Source organism: Indicator indicator, chromosome 6, assembly GCF_027791375.1.
Source record: "Indicator indicator isolate 239-I01 chromosome 6, UM_Iind_1.1, whole genome shotgun sequence".
In the NCBI taxonomy this organism is placed as follows: Eukaryota; Metazoa; Chordata; class Aves; order Piciformes; family Indicatoridae; genus Indicator; species Indicator indicator.
The window spans coordinates 33,715,346-33,727,105 of NC_072015.1; positions in this window are offsets into that span (position 1 = coordinate 33,715,346).

Genomic DNA, 11,760 nt, shown 5'->3' on the forward strand with positions numbered 1-11,760 from the left:
ATGGAGAAACCTCACACACCACTGTTTATCAGACATGATTTGACACCATCCTTTACCTCTTGTAACTAATTTAGCAGGGCACACCACCAATCATTGTTTCATCATACCTCAAACAGCATGTGACTTATCAGCCTAAATAATTGTGCCTTAAGTATATGTTTCTGTTCCTCTCTCTTCTTTCAGTCTTTATGTCATTCTCATTGTAATTATTATTTTCTTAAGCTACAGTTTCTATTACTTTGGATATGGGAACAACTTCTGTTCCATCTCCTTATTCTTTCAGTTATAACTGGTCCCTTCTGTTTCACCTCTGTTTAATCCTCTTAATATCAGCAGAACTGTTTCTCATTTACTGAAGTATAAATTAAAGAGTATGCTGCCCTGTCTCACCAAAACCACAGCAACTTTTAACCTGAAATGATAATTATTTTTTAAAGACTGTATACAACAAATATAGGATTATTTTTTGAATATACTTTTAGCCAAAGCCTTCCTCTCTCCATGTTCACACTGCTAGTTTCGTTATCTTTGAATGAGTGAGTGCATACCCTTCAGTAAGTGAGTTTATAAAAGCATTTTACAAAACATTAACAAACAGCAATTGGGGATTATGATTTAAAATATCTCATAAAGAACTCAGAAGAGCAGGGGGGGGTTATGATTTTTTCCCCCTAACTTAGTTAGTTTCATATTTTCATGAGGGAAGCTCCCTCTCCAGAGCAGGGACCAGAGAACAGGAGAACAGGCATGCATGGTGTATTGTTTGCAGGGACCATAGGGGAGAGCCATATCTCAGTAGGATCACATCCTCAGGCAGGTGCAAGTCCTCTCTAAGCAAAACAAAATATTAGGGGATGCAGCAGGATTTGAGCCCACCTTACAAAGGTCAGCAAGGCAATTATTAGTGAGCAATGGTCTTATAAAAGTCATTGTTGTGGCAGGAGGCAGGCATTTTGAGGCTTCTCATGGAGAAGATGTGTTCCTTGCTGGCAGAGATTTACTTTTTTGAGTAATTATTTTCCCTTCATTCATGAATGAAAGGCCCTTCAGTCTCAGGCTCTGGTGATTTCACCTCCTTAAGCTGCTGTAGCCACATAGCTAGGTAATATATTTTGATTAGACATAGCTATTTGCCAGATTCAGAGGGCACTTTTAACATGCAGTATGGATTCTCCTTTGTACAAAAATGTAAGATACTATTCCACAGCTGGATGCTTACACAAAAAATACCTGTTTTGCATTAATTATAAGAAAACTTCTTGCCTCCAAAACCTAAAGCATTTGCACACCATGGTGCTTCCTGTGCTGCAAATACATTACAAATATGCAAGGCAGGTTTGGGGCTGTTTGATCAGTGCATTTTCTGCCAATAACAAGCCTGCATCTTGGTAACTAGAGTTTGAAGACAGAAAGTGAAAAAAAAAACATTTGCCAATACTCTTTTCCCTTAGTACTTTCATGTTTTTCTCTAGACAATTTGGATTAAGATATTCAGTTTCCTATTTCTTCACAGCATGCAAACCTACTGAAATAAATTTTAACTGACATATCATTCTGTTTGACAGACATGTTTCCAAAAGTCATCTCGGTGCCACAAGTGCAGTGGTCAATATGCTCAGTGCTCCCCAGTGTGCCATTTTATGGCTGGTTTTCTTTGTTTGCTTGTTTAATTGGCAAGCTGCTGGATCTGGAAATCAATGTGTGAATTTACTCAGAGCAAAGCTGTTCCTTTGCCTCCCTTTCATCATGATGTGAGCTATATGAGATGATGCCCTGCACCCCTGCCATGCTCCTTGCTCCTCTCGGCCCTTCTCGGGTTTGGCTCTTGACATAGTTTCTTCTGGATGGTTTACCATGACAGCTTTGTTGAGAAGAGTTGTCTCTGACAGCTTCAGTTGACTGTGTAGATCAGATACTCACGAAAAATGAACACTTACAGGGATTTTTAACTCAAATCCATCCCTCATTTGACTTCATTGGTTTCACTGGAAATGATGGTACAGAGCCACGATCTTTTCTCCCATCATTTTGAAACTCAACAAGCTGCATGCTCATCCCAAGTCATCACCATGGAGATCTGCCTCTGGAGACCTCCCAGTTTCCCGAGCCAGCCTCACAATCCCAGATTGCTCATGAGCCAGTTGTCCCTTGGTCTGTGTATTTTTTCCCCAGGATAATGAACCTATATATACGTGTTCATCTCATTCCCCAGTCTGAACATGCTCCAGTGACCTCCCATCACTTACACTCAAACTGGAATGAGATGGGATGTTTAGAAATCATAGCATTTAAATTTCATCAGTGTTTAATTTTCAGATTGTCAGTAAAATAATTCTCTCCCCTTGTTCTCACAATATTGCTTTAAATAACATGGCTGAAGCTGCCTGTACATCTTACAAAGCCTGCTTTTTATTCCTCCTGAAAGCAAAGACTTGAGCATCAGCCCAAAAGAAAGGTTCAGAGCATAGGAAACTAGCACAATATTTTGATTAATCTCCTTTTCTGTTTGCGTGGCGAGAGAATAGCGTCAGTACTAATGAAAACAATTGTGACTAATGCAGCCAACAAGACTGTTGGAGAATCATCTGCCACATTATAATAGGAACCCATCATGGGAAACACCTTAATTACAGCTATTATCTCTCAAAATGGCTGGCTAACTCTTGCATTAATCTGATTTGAAATACAAAGTTGCTGTTATACAGCACGATGTTAAATGGGACTTTGCTGTGCAATTACATGGGGTAGAGTAACTATGAAAGCAATTTTTTGGTGAGGGCTACACTGACTGCTAATGAAACACTCTCATCTTCTGGCACCTCTATTTTTAGTAATTCCACAGAGAATTGTGTCTCATTTTAAGGGACATTTTCACATGGAAAAAAAGGGGAGAAAAGAGTGCCATTTACAACCCATTATGAGAGAAAATAAGGGACCCAGTTGCCTAATAACAACAAGGAGATTCCTCTGGGTCCCAGAGAAAAAATAATTTCCCTGCCCTCTCTCACTTAGCTGGGAACCACTGATTTTCACAGGCTTATTCTACAGCTATGCATCCTGCTGCCTGTCTGCCATAAGCTCAGCCTTTATGTCAGCTTCAGGCACTGCCCTTCCTTTTGGGTTTGTTATTTTGCACTTGCTGTTGTCCATAAAAAACGTGCTGCTATTTTGTTGGAAATTTTGCACAGATGATGGGAGAACTAGAAGGGATGTCTCTGTCCAGGAAAAATGGCTGGTATGTGGCACACAGTGCAGACAATGCTCAGACCACATCTCTAGCATCATCATCACAGTCTCAAATTGTGCCAGGGGAGCTATAGGCTGGATATTAGGAGGAAGTTCTTCACAGAGAGAATGACTGCCCATTGGAACGGAGTCACCAACCGTGGAGATGTTCAAGAGAAGACTGGATGAGGCACTTGGTGCCATGGTCTAGTTGATTGGATGGGGCTGGGTGGTAGGTTGGACTGGATGATCTTGGAGGTCTCTTCCAACCTGGTTGATACTATGATTCTACAACCTGGCATCTCTTTAGGTGAGCTGTCTCAGGAAAAAAAAAAATCAATTGGATTTGAGGGAAAGACCACAGCCCATGAGAACTATTATTACTAGGCAATATGGCTGGAGAACGGGGGGCTGTTCAGGCTCAGGGAGACCTGGTTTGGGGATCCAGCTGTGGGCACTGCAGCTGTGAAGTTATTTCCACCTGCTCAGTGTCACCAGGGGTATGTTTCTGTTGTGGATTATGAGAGCTACATGTTGAAAATAAACCATCTTGGGTTTAAAATGCACTTTCAAGCAATATATTAACAATAATGGCCATCATGTTCCCAAATAAAGGAGAGCTCACAGTACTGGTGTCCACATGCAGTGTGAGGGACTGCATGGGCTGCACTTTATGGTGAATGTGGTTATTCTTTCAAGGTCCTCCTGCGCCAGACCCTAGTAACAAAACCCAGGGAAGGATCTCCAGACATCAGGGGGGAATACAAAGAATTTAGCCCTAAATAACTTTCAATCCAGCTGTGGCACACTTCCCTGTACAGTAAAGTTTGTGCCAACTTTTTCATTACTTTGTAAAGTAATCAACACCAGAGTGTAAAGAGAAATGGGTCACTGTTGATGGGTTCTGAGGAAATCATCCTTCCTGAATTTCTCTGTGAGGTGGGCTTTAATGCTGCTATGCAGACAGAAGCTGCACAAGGCAGCCATGAGGCCAAGCTTCTGCACAAGCATCTGCCAGCCATCAGAGCCTCCTTGGATCCAGTGGAGCCAGGCCAGCTCAGGATAGCAGGGGATGTGTCCATGAGTTCAACACCAGACAGACTCTAAGCTTTTAAAACTGGGTGTCTCTAAACTATATAGTCCCAGTGCTAGAAAATGGCAGCACCAAAGCTTGCTCAAGTAGACACCACAGCTGAATATCTCTAGCCCTGAGGGAGGTTGTTTTTAGGACTGTGTCTGCTTTACATGAATAAAAGGTCGTAATGAGCTTGTCAAGTTGTTTCTTTCAGCTGGTAAGCCTCAGGATAACATGTTCTCATTTTTTGATTCCCTGCAAAGTCTGATATAAGACGTGTCTCCCAGCAGCTCACAGAGAGGAAGATGGGGAAGAGAGATGCACTCAGAAATCCCATTTGGGTGGCTGTTTGAACAGATTGCTGTCATCTGTCACTTTGGCTAGCATGTCTCAGACTTTGATGGTGTGGCCAAACACGGTTTTTATTTACCGTTGTTAATCCTCAGGAAATGGGTTCCTTTTTGCGGTGCATACAAGCTAGGAGCCACCAGGGTTTTCTGTGCCAGCAAGGGCAAAGATGTGCCTGGAGAAGTATTGCTTTTAGATGAGGATCCAGGCAGAAACCAGGGGGCAGAGCCTGGAGGAATGTAGCACCTGTGGTTTAGGTGAGCCCTGCTTCAGCTGGTAGCTGGAACAAGGGCAGACAGTTGCTTTGGCCTAGGGGAAGAGCAACAACTTCTTCAGACACTCTGATGGGATGGTTGGGAAACCCATGAGCACAGACTATGCTCAGGCCAACCCATGTGCTCCGTTCTTCCTGCAAGCGGAGAGCAGGCACGCGACGGCTCAGAGGACAGGCAGTGCTTGCCAAGGCGCCACAATAACTTGACTGACTGCCTGAGACCTAATTAATGAGATCATCAAAGGCAACTGTTTCTTCCTTCCTGATGAATACATGTGCACAGGAGCATGGGCAAGAGTCTGGGATGCTTCCTGGTCGTTAAGCTGAGAATGATCTGCTTGGGTTTGGGCTGTGCAGAAGATCACAAGCAAAGCAATACATCCAGTTTTGCCACCAGGCATAAGCTGCTAATGAGCAGGGCGTGTTGCAAGGACCTGCTGTGACTGATACAAGGACAGGACCATGTTTAGACACTCATTCTACACCTTCTTTAACTATCTCCATATAATGTAGAGGCTTTTTTTCAGCAAGGATTTCTTTTTACATCTAAAGAATGAAAGATCTTACAGGATTACTGTTAGTGACAGTCAGATATTTGTGTTTTAATTTTTAAGAGACAGAAATTGCCTAATTTTAAAAGTGTCTTTTATGTGTTATTTTTAGGTTCCAAGAAATTAAAACATATTTCTGCTTCCTCCCTGCTTGCTGACTATGTAATTTCACACATGCTTTCCCTGGCCAACATTTCCAAGCTCCTGCTGGTGGGATCCAGAAGTGCTATTGCTAACACCTAGCAAGCAGTGGCTATGAATCAGGCCACACAAGATCAGCTGACCTTAAAACCTATGATATCTCTGCTTTTGCCTTCTCTCCTTGCCTCCCTTCATCGTTGCCTTGCTTTTCCTTTTCTGAAAGAATTTGTTGGATTTTTTCCATCGTGCCTTCTTAGTCTGAAGCCACTTGGCCACCACATCTGCAAGCTTTCTCTTCCTCAATTGACTGCTCTGGGAGATACAGAAGTCCAGACTGGTAGGTGGAAAGAAGAAGGGAAAGGGAAATGATACATACATAGTCTCATAATCTTAACAGAGAAGCTTTCGTGACTGCTGGTGGTGACAAGGCTGTGCTGTGATATATAGTCCCTCTCCTCAGACCTCCTCACCATGTTGGTGAGACATTTCATGGTCAGGAGCACCTGGCAGGGCTGACACCTTTTGCCTGTGTCCTGATTTTGCTGGGTTCTATGATAGAACCAATTTTCTACTCAAGAAAGCTGCATTTTTGAGAAGACTGCAGCACCTGATTCAATGAGAACAAAGTTGACAGGATACTTTGGTTTTGCCCTTGGCCAGCCAAGGTGTGTGGGTGTCTGCAGTGATCAATGTCTTCAGGGATTTTGAGTTAGTCAGGTGCTAAAGCCAGGAGGAATGAAAGCAAGGGCAGCTGACCCAAGCTGGCCAACACGAGTGTTCCATACCATAAAGATCATATTCACTATAAATTAGAAAGTATTGGGGATGGTCTTTTCTCCTGATGGTCACTATCCATCATTCTGCTCTTGAGGCTTGCTCTCCTGTCTGCTGTGACCATTGCAGTTTCACTGGAGCTGCAGTGCTCACATCCAGCCTTACATCCAGCATTGACTGCTGGGAGTGTGCAGCCTGCGACCTCCTCTATGGGCTGAGTGTAGCTTGGTGTACCTTATATTAGTATTAATATTAGGGGGTTATTATTGTTTTGTTAAATCTGTTTCCATTTTGACCCACAGGTCTCCTTTTCTTTTCCCAGTTCCCTTTCTTTGGGGTGGGGATGGTCATTGGATTATAGAAACCTAGGTAAATGAAGAGAGCATCCAAGCAACTACAAGCCCCAAAGCTTTTGCAGGTTCAGAGTTCCTCTCTTCTTGGGACTTTTTATTACTTTCTGTGTCTGGCAATGCCTCTGGTTGCCTCTCAGCTGTTGTTCCTGCCCCAGCTATATGATGACTTTCTTTAGCTTTGCAAACAGACTTCCTCTGCTTTTCTGACCTCTTGCTGCCCTGCTTAAGGAGTCTTAAATCACTTTGTGGCAACTCCTGTCTCCAGGGGATTTGAGGCTCAGCCGTGGGCTATGCAGCTAACTGCTTCTTGTACCAACCACTGCTGGCCAACAGCAGCATCTCAGGAAATACAGGTTAGCTCAGGAAACAGCTGGGGAAGAGGGAATCTTGTTGTTTTTAGAGATGCTGTGTCTGTACAGGCTGTTTCTTGGCATGGGATGTGCTGTACATATCTGCTCCATTGGAACTGTCATGGACAATCCCTGCCAGGCATGGCAACCATCAAGCAGAAGCTGTTCCCAGATGGCAAAGAAATATCTCAAGTTCATCTATGGCCAATGACAAGAGCAAGCTGACTGATTTATCAACACCCACATTTACCCTTTCAGGCAGCACATTCAGATGTTTCCCAGGTCAAATTCTGTCCTTGTGTCAATCCATGCAAGGCCTTTGATGTTAACGTAGGAGAAATCCAACCTTATAGCTGTAAGAGGCAGCCCAGTTTGGTTGAACTTTGTGATCTTCAGGATCTTTTCCAACTGAAATGAATCTATGATTCTAAATGTAAGATCCTGAGCTATAAAGTCCCCTGCTGAACTGTTTAAATCCAGCCAGCAGCACAGGTGCTATACCTGACTTTGAGGAGCTCAAATCCTTGGCTGTGCAAGGTAAGACAGGTGGGGGTCCCCACAGGGTGGAGAAGCACTGAGCAAGGATCAGGTCCCTTCCTGCTAACCAAGTGGGCACTACTCTTCTCCAATAGCAACTAAGTTTTACAAATACACAGGAAAGCAGATGTCTCCAAACCACATCATATGTGGGTAGAAATGGACTTGAAAAGAGTAAAGGATTAGTTGATGATGAAGATATCTACTGGAGGAGCAACAAAAAGAGGCGCTTGTGTTATCATCCTCTTCTGCTGGACAATAACATATTTGTATGTTAGAGTACAATGTTGTCTTCTTCAAGAGATTCTCCATTTTTATTTGAAAGACCAGGTCAGTAAGGAGCAGTTTCCTCCCACACTGTTAACTTCTTTTGAATTTTACTAGGGAGAAGCCACACAGTAGCCACCAATTACCAACTTGGTATTTGAACCATCACCACAGCTGACTTGATGCCCACAGAAAAATAATAGGAAACTCAGTTTATTTTAACACATATAGATAGGCCTCTCAATCTCCCAGACATAAAAGACTTCTCAGACATAATAGGTGATGAATAATTGATGCAATTAAAATATCCACTTTTCCTATCCTTGGGAGCCGATCATTCATTCTGATTGCTTCAATACATTCTGGGGGATCTTTGGTCAGCTTTGTAAAGCACACTGTATATTTCCATTTTCTGCTTCAGATAAGTTTTATCACTGAGCAAAGGGCTTAGGGAATTAATTTAGCCCATGAGTCTATCAGGCTTAGATTTCAGTCTAGGAAGAAATGGAAATTCTTTTAAAATGTCAAAGCTTTCCCTTTGAGGGCCATGTTAGCCTGCTATAGGTACCCCCCTTTGGAAAATGAGTGCACTATAGAATGCAGTGCTTGAGTGCAGAGATAACAAAGCCCATCACGGGTGCAACTGCACCATCTATTTGTTCTTGTCTAGTTTAATGCTTCTGTTTGAGACTTTTAGGCCCAGCCACTAAATAAGCAGGCATGTGTACATGCATTTTTAGTGAAGTCTTACTACGGTAAAGGGAGTTCTTTGAAAGAGAGGGAAATTAGTAACTGGTTAGCATATTTCATGTGAGAGCTGTGTTGAGGGCACTCAGAGCATCCAGATCTCAATTCTGCTAATGTGCCTGTAGACTGGATTGCTACATCCATATAAAATCATCACAGTGCACAGTATGAGCTTTGAAAAATCTAATCTGGCTTCAGAAAACCATCTTCATCTGATTTATTTGAATTCCTGGTGCAATTTTCCAGCATGGACTATTTCACAGTCTTAAAATTCACTTACTGTGAGCAAGTGTAAAAAGCAGACTTTAGCCAGTTGTAAGTGTACAAGAAAGAACTCAGATCAGTGGCCAAAGCTCTTTTACGTTTCAGGCAGTACTCACAGAATTATTTTTACATCTTCCTTTCTACAAAAAAATTGCAGGCCAATATTATGATGAATTATAGCTCAGGGTAGGCTTTGTCTCATCTGCATTGGACCTATTTCCTCTTTGTCAGCACAAAATCTATAGGGCTCGTAGCTGTACAATAAGCAATGCATCCAGTGTCCATCCTGCACGGCTCATCCTCTGCCTGCTGGGTTCCCAAGGGAGCAATTAGATGTGTAGCATCATGGTGTGCTGGGATTTTGTAGTGGATACAAAGGACTGACAGGAAAAGCAGCCAAAGTTCACAGGTTCAATCAGTCCTGTGGATCTCTGCAACAGATGCGAGCTAATTAAAATTAACATAAAATGATACAAAATATAAGCTTCTCAACACACCAGTGGAATGATATTAACTTATCAGTTGTTACTATAATTCTGTGCCCAATCCCTAATTTTATTTATCTTTTACTCAAAGTCTCTGTGTCTAAGCTAGGTACTAGCTCAAACTGTCACAGCAAGCTATGCACTTGTTCGTTAATAGCAACCTAGGAAAACCTTCACTGAACATGACAGAGCCAGGATGATGTTTGTGTGATTTTGACTAAATTACAAGATGCCACATCCATCTCCACCCCACAACATGTGGCTGAACACCTCCCAGCTGGACCCAGCAGTAGTACAAGGGTGACTTCTCACAGGTCCTATCTTGTGGCAATCTGGGCTCATCCCTTGTGTCAGTCTAACATGCCAGTGTCCCACCAGTGCAGGAATCTCCATGCACCATCCTCAGCATGATTTCCCAGGGCGTGACTGGTCCATTCACATCCCTCTCCTTTCTATTCTGTGCTTCTCCTTTGAGAACAGGCAATCTCTTGTTTCCTATTTGTAAAATGTGCTGAAGAAAAATAGAGCTGCATTTATGGCAGCTGTGCTGAGCAGCCATCATGAGGGGCTGCATTTTCATAAATGGAGACCGTTCTGAGAATTACAGCAGGTGAGGGATTTGCTCTTAATCATGAGGTTTTGATTGCTCCCATCCCACTTTTTATGAACACTGAGAGCTGGGCTTAAACTGACAGAAGAGCTTGTGAAGAGTTAAGACAATTTACTATTTTCATTTGCTTTCCCTGCTCTCCTCCCAGAAAATGCTTGCCTAACAGGGAAGGAGATGCACAGGGCCTCAGGAGGGTTGCAGGTGGTTGGGAAGCAATTGAGCACAGTGACAGCATTAGTGCTGATTCCCCAGCTCAGAGGCTGTTCAGCCACTGTTTCACACAACAGAAGTAAAAAAGCCCTTTTTATCCTGCTGACCAGAGATCACAGCTCAGTGGCTTGATCATTAAGTTCTTTTCCAGTCTGGGTTGGACTGTTTGGATAATGGTGCAAATGCCACGTTAATACTCACAACTGATCACACTTGGAGTAAATATGTTACAGAAGACACCTGAGCGTCACCATAAGAGAGTTCCTAATTTGTAGTCTGGGAGTGTACATGGAAAAGTTAGATGGAAGTTCTTAAAGGCTGATGGTTAGCAGCCAGGAGATGTGCTTTACTTGCACCTCAACATCCAAATAAATCCTGAATTTCTCCAGACATTTATCTATCTTACTTAGCCTGCGTTGCTAAAAGATTAACATCTGTATGGGGACAGAGACACAAACCACAGCTTTGCCAGACTTTTCTGGCTCAGGAACACTTTCCAGTGGGTACAGTTAGAGCTGACAGTGCCTGCCTCTGACTTTGGAAGTCCCCATGTACCAAGGAGGCATTAGTGCTGGTAACACCTGGGGTGTGCGACAGGACTTCATGGGCAGGAACCCAAAATTCAGCTGCAACTTGAATTAGACAGCTCCAAATTCCTGGGAGCAACTTACATTAGTCACACATTGCTACATAGAGTAGTTGTGTGCATGCAAATATATTGACACACATAGAATTAAATGTCAGATTTTCTGTAGAGTATCTAAGCATGTGAGTAATTTTTTAATCATTTTGACATTGTGAATACTCTTCAATGAAACAAAAACCAACAGTGATGTCTAATCAGAGGAACCATGATGGAAGAACCCTGAGACACAGTAAAACTACCCTCTAAAAAAGTCAGTTCTTCTGGAGGTTTGTTTTACACTGTAATTTAGTGTTTCTGGTAGAAGCAACTCAGACTAACATTTAATTTCAGTGGTTTGGAACCATGGAGCCTCTGTGGAGCTGGGAATAGCTGGCTGCCACCGTGTCTGGTCCAGCCCTCTCCAGTAGCCAATTTCTGCTGTTGGCAGAGCATGAAGGCTCCTCAGCTGCAGGACTCAGCTGCATGCATCCTCCAGCTACGTAGCTAGGGAGCTACACAATGCTGCTGGGTAGAGTAAACCCTGAGTAAACAGGGTGCCTGGCATTAACAGCATCTTTCGGACCAACTGATTGTTAGAGCGATGCTACATAATTATTAGTGCACATGGGGTAATTAGTAGCAAGTAATTATTAAATTAGGCTGGAAAACCTTGTTGTGCCAGCTCCTGAATCAATACCTGAGGAAAGATGTCCCTGCCCCAAGTTCTTACAGCATTGTTTGGTGACTGCTCCCCAGGTGCAGGCAGAAAACCGCCAAATATATTTTGGGATTTATAGTTCAAGGGAAATTCTGTAATAAGCACTTTCAAATCCCACATGCCACTCACAAAGTGGGAAGTTTGCAAAAAGCCTTGTAAAAAAATTTGGGAAAGCACCCCACCTTATTAACAGACTTGTAACAACC